This window comes from Propithecus coquereli, unplaced genomic scaffold (assembly GCF_000956105.1).
Source record: "Propithecus coquereli isolate 6110/MARCELLA unplaced genomic scaffold, Pcoq_1.0 Scaffold27, whole genome shotgun sequence".
NCBI lineage: Eukaryota > Metazoa > Chordata > Mammalia > Primates > Indriidae > Propithecus > Propithecus coquereli.
Window position 1 is genome coordinate 1,000,232 of NW_012148285.1, and position 6,916 is coordinate 1,007,147.

A 6,916-nucleotide genomic window follows, 5' to 3' on the forward strand; every position below is an offset into this window, starting at 1 on the left:
CCCTCCCACCTGCCCTGTTCAGGTCTTTGTTGTTTCTGGGTAGGACGCCAAGCCTTTGATCCGTATCGTCGCTGTGGCCAGGCCAGGTGGCTGTTGATGAAAAGTTCCTGATCCACATCACTGCTGTGCTGAAGCCGGATATGTTCAGGGGCGTCCAGGTCGGGCAGGCGACTTTCGGCTACTTGCAGTTAACATAGCGCGATCACGGCGGGAGTGGCCTGGCTCAGTAACCACTGCCCTGCCCATCATTCCGGCATTGTTTTTATTGATTTATGGTATGGGGTGAAGTTTCTCTAAGACTGCCTCCTACGTGTGTAGGGGCAGCGTGGGCGTCCTAGAGAGAGAGAGAGGCGGGGTTTGGGGAGATGGGGCAGCTGGCACAGGAAGAGACAGACAGCCAGGGAGGAGAAAGCATTGAGCATAAGCTCTATCAGTGATGGCCGGGACGGTTTTGTGAACGAAGCGCATGAGTTGTACAAGGAGGGGAGCGGTGGCTATTCCAGTCAGAAGTAATATTAGCGGGATAAGAAGGGGCCATGACCAGATTTTCAGTTGAGACCAAAGAGTTTTGTGCTTTGTCTAGACGATTTTGGATGTGTCCCGTGTCATTGATACAGTGGCAACATTCTTCCCCTACGAAGGTACAAGTCCCCCTGTTGGTCTGTCAGGAGATCAAGGGCTCGTCTGTTTTGGAGCCTGACCCGGGCGAGTGGACTGTGCTGGTCAGAGCTGCCGGGGCCTCTGTGGTGCGCTGTGGCATTTGCTAAAGGTGCATGGTGTCCCCGACAAGGAGGCCTGAGGTGGCCAGGAGTGTGAGTCCTGTACTGGCAGTGGCCGCCACAGCTCGTTTCTGCTTTTGGCGCAGGAGGGAAAGAAACAGGGTCAGCAAGTACAGACTGGCAGGCCCTCCATAGATGGGAGGGGCACGGAATATCAGGGTGCAGCGTCCTTTCCACAGGGGCGGCAAGACTGAGGACTGAGGTGTCGCGTGAAGTGAATGCCTCGTGTTGAGTCCCGCGGTCACGTAACCTGCTATGTAAGGTGGGCTGGTTCTGGCGGGATCTTTGTTCCAAAGGGCGAGTTCTACCAGAGAGGTTTGTTGGTGAGTTTGGTTTTAATAGGAAGGTCTTGGGCTGCCCCGAGCATGGTGATCAGTGGATCTTTATCATTTGGAGGGGGTTCAGGGAGCAGATCATAGGAAGAGAGGTTAAGGTGAAGCCTGAGGCTGTCATTGGTCGGGTGGTCTACAAACTAGCACCATGAGGAGGATTTTGTGAGATAAGGGAAAAATGAGGAGAGGGGGGTGGGGCGGCCTTGGCAAAAGGCCGATGTCGCCACGGTGGGGGGAGCGTTCCACTTAGGTTGTATTTTGTAGGTTAAAAGGGGGTTTTGCTGTTTTGTATCGAGAGCTGCAGGTAAGGATGGGAGGTTGGGGGGGGACTTCTTGGTCAGATCTGTGTTTCGTAATAATGGTGTGGTTACATACGTGCAAATGATAAATTGCCTAAGAAAGGTCCAGAATGGGTTGAGTAACTTTCAAAGCAAATGAGTGCAGGGCTGGAGTCGGGCCTGCGTGACAATGCAGGAGAGCTCTAGGTGCCAGTTGTGGCCGATGGAACAGACTGTCTTTCATTTGTTGAAAGAGCCGTTTTTGTGGGGAGGGGTGTGCAGGGTAGGATTTCATGTAGGGCTGTGTGGGGAGGAAGGTGAAGTTTAAGGTCACCCAGAATTGGAAGGGAAGAGGTGTAGCCTGGAGGTTTTCATAGCCACCTGTGCACAAGGAGCAGCTGGACTAATCAAGAAGGGCTGTAGATTGAAGAGCGGCCCCAGCGGCAGTTTTGGGTTTTGGCAGCGGGGAGCGGGTAAGGACACAGGTTACAGAAGAGGCAGCGTGAGTACAGGAATGAGAGTGAAAGGAAAGAATGAGACTTCCGAGCAGCAGTCCTGCAAGTTCCTTGCCAGCACAGGTCGCCGATCCAGTCAAGGCCATTGCTATCTAGTGTCTGGGCTTAAATCATGTTAGATCCCGGCGAATGTCAATCAGGAAGACTTGAAATCTCAGCAAGAGGAAAGGAGAGCTCGTGAAGGTTATTCTAGGATTTTCGTGAGTTTTAGGGAGGTTGGGGGAGCACCTGCGATTTCCGCCCAGGATGGTCGGGCTGAGGCTCGGCCATGGAGGGAAGCTTCAGCTGAGATCGGTGGACCCACCGGCCTGGTTTTCCCAGGAGGACCGCTGTGGGAACACTGAAAAGGACCCGAAAGGGGCCGCCCCGCCTCGGCTTGAGAGGGCGTGGGGTGAGGTCTTTTACTAGAACTAGTTTTTCTGGCCAAGTCGTCCATCACATTGGTGGGCAAGGGGACTGGCGGCTCTCTGGAATGTCATACCCCGAGTGATGTGACTAATAAAGGCAGGCCCATTGTCTGATTGGATTGAGGATGCGCATCCAAAACGGGGGACAACATCCTGGAGAAGGGTGCTGATGACGCCCACTGCCTTGTCAGTTCTGGTGGGACAGGCTTCAACCCACTGGGTAAAAGTGTCTCTCCAGACTGGGAGGTATTTAAATTTGCGGACAGGGGGGCGTATCAGTAAAGTCGATTGGCCGGTCCTGGCCGGGCGAAAAACCACGGGCTCGGTGGGTAGGAAAGTGGGGAGGGGGAAGGGCTCCCTGGGCAGAGGAGGACCGACACGTCGAGCACTGGAAGTGACTGTTAAGTGTGTTTTCTAGGCTGGAAAAGAGATTGCAGTAGGCGGCTAAGAGGTTTGTAACCAACATGAAAGGAGTCATGGAGGTTTGGTAGGATGGTGTTTGTTTGTGAAGCAGCAAGTTACGAGGCGGCAGTGGCCGAGAAACCAGCTGTCACGGCTGGGGAGGTGTTGGTATTTTTTATTTTCAGAGCTGGAATAGGATGGGGGAGAGGCAGGAAGGGAGAGAACTGGCCTTGAAGTGTCCGGGCAGCCTGGTGGGCTGTGAGGTCAGCGAACGGGTTGCCCGGCTTATAGGATCTGACGATTCCTGCTTCTTTACGAAGGGTAGCAGCGTGAAGGAGTTTGGGGATGTAAGGGCCACTGATAATAGGATTTCCCTGCGTGGTAGGAACCACGTTCAGCCCAGATGGCAGCATGGCGGTGTAGGACGTGATAAGCTTGTTTGGAATCAGTGTGTAAGTTGATTCTTTTACCACAGGCTAAGGTTAGGGCGTGGGTTAAGGCAATGAGCTTGTTGAGAGGCGGTGGGGGGTGACAGAGACGACAGCGTAGCTGGCTCGGGGAGGGGATGGTTGAGTTCCTTTAAAGGAGCTACTGTGCATATACCAGGTGTGTTTGGGGAGTGGAGAGGGGAAACAGAAACATGAGGAAACGGTGACAGAGGGAGCTGGAGAAGTTCAGAGCAATCGTGTGCATATGCGGGAACCGGGAGGGGCTCGAGAGACATTGCTGGGTTGAAATCAGGGCCAGGTTTAATGGTGAAGATGGGGGTTCCACAAAATAGAGCAAAGAGTTGTCAGAGTCTAGGGGCAATAAGGAGGGAGGAGAGAGAAGTTATTAAGTTTGGAAGATGATGAGGAGTACATGGTTACGGGGGCACGGAGAATAACTTTAAAGGCTTCTAATGTATCAGGGTAGCAGCTGCTGCCGCAGCCCGCAGGCAAGCTGGCCCTCCCTGGACGGTAAGATCTGGCTGTTTTGTGAGGAAGGCTACGGGGTGAGGACCCTGGGGTGGGGGTGGGGCAGGAGGGGGTCCTTGAGTAAGGACCCCCAGGGCACACCTGTCTTTCGGAATAAAAGAGGAAAAAGGGCTGGGAAGGGTCGGGCAGGGCTAAAGAGGGCGCTGCGGCCAAAGCGCTGTGTGAGTGTTGGAAGGATTGTAGGGAAAGGAGTTTGGGTCAATGGGTTCGTAGAGATTTCCTCTCGTTAATTTATATAGGAGCTTGGAGAGGAGTGGAAAAACCAGGTATTCAAAGTCTGAAATAGTTGACTAGTCCAAGGAAGGAGAGATCCTGTTTTGTGGAGGAAGGGGGCAGGCGCCGGATTTCCTGGAGTTTTGCCACAGGGAGCAATTTTTGGTTTCCCTGGAGGATGACGCCTAGATAGGAAACTGTGGGTTGGGATACTTATGTTGTGGAAGGAGAAACTCTGTAGCCTTTAGAGGAAAGATGCTGGAGGAGCAAGACAGTGTCTGCCTGTGAAACAGAGAGGGAGGCACCGCGTAGGGGGAGATCGTCAACATACTGGAGGAGTGTTGACCAACGCGGCTTGTAGGAGGTCAGATCTGAAGAGTGCTTAGCTAAAATAACGAGGGCTCTCTCTAAACGCTGGGGAGGCACCGTCCAGGTAAGTGGCTGGGAAAAATTGGTGGTGGGGTCAGTCCATGTAAAAGCAAAGAGGTGTTGGGAATCAGGATGCAGAGGAATAGAGAAAAATGCATCCTTCACATCGGGGACTGTGTAGTGAGTGGTTCTGGGTGAGGCAGTCGAGAGAACAGCGTACGGGCTGGAACTACTGGATGAATGGGCTGTACTACAGAACTGACGAGACGGAGGTCCCGGACAAGTCTGTATGATCCGTTTGGCTTTCTGACAGGCAGCGTGGGAGTGTTGTAAGGAGATGCAATGGTCAGAGGAGGCTGCGGGGGAGAAGTTTGGTTATGGTGGGTTTTAGGCCCAATAGAAAGGGGAGGAGATTGGATATTGACGTTGAGCAGGGTATGGGTGATTAGGTTTTAAGGGGATTTTTTTGATGGGAGGACGGTGTGCAGTGAGAGGGATTGGAAACATCCCATATCTGGGAGTAAACAGCAGGGAGATCTGTCAACTGAGGTGTGGGACCAGGAACAGAAGGTGAAGGTAGAAAGGTGAGGAGGGGAGGGGAGATAGCTGGGATGTAAAGGGTAGCGGATGGTTTTGTTAAAATATCCCTCCCTAATAATGGAACAGGGCACGTGGGGATAACTAGAAATGTGTGTGGGAAGGAGTGGGGACCCAGGCGACACCAAAGGACCGGGGTTTGCAGTGGTTGAGAAAGTCGGCCATCAATGCCCACAATAGTAACTTTAGACTGGTTAGAGGCTTATTATAAGAAGGCAGGGTGGAGTGGGTGCCCCTGCATCAATTAAAAATGAACAGACTTACCCTCCACTGTCAGTTACCCGGAGCTCAGCATCCGAGATGGTCCATGGGCCTGTTGGGCTCCCACGCACTGTCAGCCTTCAGCCACCAGTCCAAGCAAATCCGGATACAACTGCTGCGGGTCCTGACGTTCAGCTTGGGCGTGGGCTGCCCCCGTGGGACTCCAGCAGGTCCAGGGCAGTCAGACTTCCAGTGAGGGCCTCTGCAGGCTGGGCATGGCCAAAGGGGAGTTCCGGGCTACGGACACTTCCTAGCCCAGTGGTCACTTTGGCCACATTTGAAACATGGACCTGGTAAACTCTGGAATCCTGGGCGGGGCTTAATAGTCTTTTTTTGGCACCCGTGCTATTGGGCTGACAGCGGAGGGAAGCATCTGGAGCTCAGTCCATCTTTGTCTGCAGGCCACTTCCTCCCTGTTGTTAAAGACCTTAAAGGCCACCTCTGTAACATCCCGCTGTGGGGTTTGGGGGCCGAGGTCTAGCTTTCAGAGTTTCTTTTTAACGTCGGGAGGGGATTGGGAAATGAAACGCATTTTGAGAGTTGGCCATCAAGACCCTCTGGGTCCATAGAGGACAATTTCTGCATGGCCGTGACTAATTGCTCCCAGAATTGGGCAGGATTCTCACGTCAGGTTTGGGTTGTTTCTCTTAATTTGTTATAACTGACGGCGTTATGTGCCTCCTTTTGTAGTCCTTCTATCAGACAGGCAATCATGTGATCTCAGCGCCTGCGATCTGGGGAACTGTGCCGATACTCCCAATGGGGAGTATTCCTCTCTTGGAACAGCACAGGCCCTCAGGGAGAGCAGGTTCTGTGCGCCAACTATCATCGGCGGGTGACTGGACGTCAGCCCACACTCGGTCCCGTTCGTCAGAACTGAGTAGAGGACGACAGAAAGATCATGCCAGGTGAGATCATGTGATTGGCAAAAGTACTGAAATTCTTGAATAAATTTAGTGGAATCCGCTGAGAAGACACCTAAGCGCTGCCGGATCTGGGAGAGGTCCGTAAGGGAAAAGGGGACGTGGACCCGAACGATTCCTTCTGCCCCAGCAACCCTGCGAAGGGGTACTGGATGACTAGGGCCAAATCGGTGCAGGGGGCTAAGGAGGAGGTTGGGGGGTGCAGAGGGGGCTGAGTGATCTGCAGGGTCCAGTGGGTCAGGTCTGATTGAGGGAGGAGGGGCAGAAGGAAAATCTGAGGTCGCAGTGACAGACGAGGGAGGGCTGTGAGTGGACAGCAAAGAAAGCCTGGACAGAGCGAGCGTCAGACCACTTGCCCAAACGTCGGCAAAAGTTATCAAGATCTCGGAGAAGAGAGGTCAAAGGCCCCATTTTTGGGCCCCTGTGACCCATTATCTAATTTACATTGGGACCAGGCTGTGTTATAAAAGAAGATGAGGCATTTGGGCTTAAGGTCAGGCTAAAGTCTGAGGGGCTTCAGAGCAGACAGGACACAGGCCAGAAAAGCAAAGGGGACAGAGGGCGGTAAATTTCCCATTACTGGGTGAACGAAAAAGACGAGAGAAAAAGAAGGACCACACACAGTGCAGCACTGAGGAAACACAGGCAGTGTCCCAACCTGTGATCCTGGGCTGAAAATCAGCCCAGATAGACAGGTGGGGGCATCCCCACCACCGGTCAAACAAAAAGGGAAAATGGTCTTCTCTTGAGGAAGCTGTGACCAACGCCGGAGTTTGAGACGCACGGCAAAAGGGGTGGCCCTGTGGAACTGACCTTAATGCCAAAGCTGAGACCAGATTCCGAGTAGGTGAAATGTTGCCCCG